Raw genomic sequence first — 1,378 nt, forward strand, 5'->3', positions numbered from 1 at the left:
GGACACCAACTTTATGAAATATTTCCCGCAGCAACACACGGGGAATCATCTAGTTCATGTTAATCTAGCACTACCAGTCCCTCCATTCCCTTAGACTATCCACAATGGGAGTAACATAGGTGGTAATATCACACATATCTAAACAAAATAGATGATGTGGCAAGTAATTAAGGAAGAAAGAGAGACATGTGGTAACATAGCTAGTTACTCACAGTAACATCACACATACCAAGACAAGATGAGTCTATAACCTAATAAATGAAGTGTTGCATGACATCACACATATGTTACTCCCTACTGTAGAGGTAGTAACATAGACTATAGTAACATATGCATGTTACTAGTTTAAGTTACTCTCCATTATGGCTAGTCTTATACAAGGCCACAAACTCAGATTACAGGTATCAAGATAAAATTTAATGACTGTTTTGCAAGTCAACTTTTTTTTGTTAACTGAGATCATTAAGGCTGGTCGTAATGGGAATATCATAAACGGTATCATGCATTCCAGCTAGACTTTTTGGATGACGTGGCACACAATTAAATGAGGAAAGAGAGGATGTGGTATCATATTAAATATTGTAATAGTTTATGTCATGCATGGCAATTAATAAGGCAACCTAAGATACTAACTTATGATACTATGCATTACGGAAGTAGTATAATAGACTAGGCATATGATACTAGTATATGATACTCCCATTACAACCAGCCCGCCACAAGCATACAATGAATGAATGAGAAAGAAGTAACTAAGTGTCATTATGACTATATGCATGTAAGTATTAAAAAATTACTAGTACAAAGAAACATTATTATTTTTGCCTCGGTTATTCGATTATTGGGAGTATATAATATTGATCTAGTAGTAGGTACTGCAGAAGCTGCTTAAGGGGGAGATGTATTAAACTATTAATGGCACAATTTTAGATCGCCTGCTATTCCGCCATTACCGCGCTGCAATAGCTGCTGCGGAGCCTCCCTGATGGCGATAAGCTATGGAGATGGAGGGCACCACGAAATCCCCCGGATACCTCGCTAAACAACACCAAGTTCAGCAAGAACATATTGAAATCATGTCTTCGGATTCCAAAAGTGCCCGCTATAGCCACTATGTACCGAAATAGCTGTTGACAGAAGCCGTAGCGAAATCGTTTCTCCCGTGGTTCGAAACTTTGATTAAGGGCAAGCATCCTTACGGAGGGCCACACAAGGAGCTGAAGAGGAGGGTGTAGAAGAAGAAAGAGGAGCTGTATGATCTGCTGGCCGAGGTGGAGGAAAAACCATACGGTTTGTTCAGGATCAGCTTCCAAAATTTGAACCTCAGATCTCATTTGTCCGTGGAAGTGCAGCCACAGAAGCGACCTCGACTCGTAAG

This window comes from Triticum dicoccoides, chromosome 1B (genome assembly GCF_002162155.2).
Source record: "Triticum dicoccoides isolate Atlit2015 ecotype Zavitan chromosome 1B, WEW_v2.0, whole genome shotgun sequence".
Lineage (NCBI taxonomy): Eukaryota > Viridiplantae > Streptophyta > Magnoliopsida > Poales > Poaceae > Triticum > Triticum dicoccoides.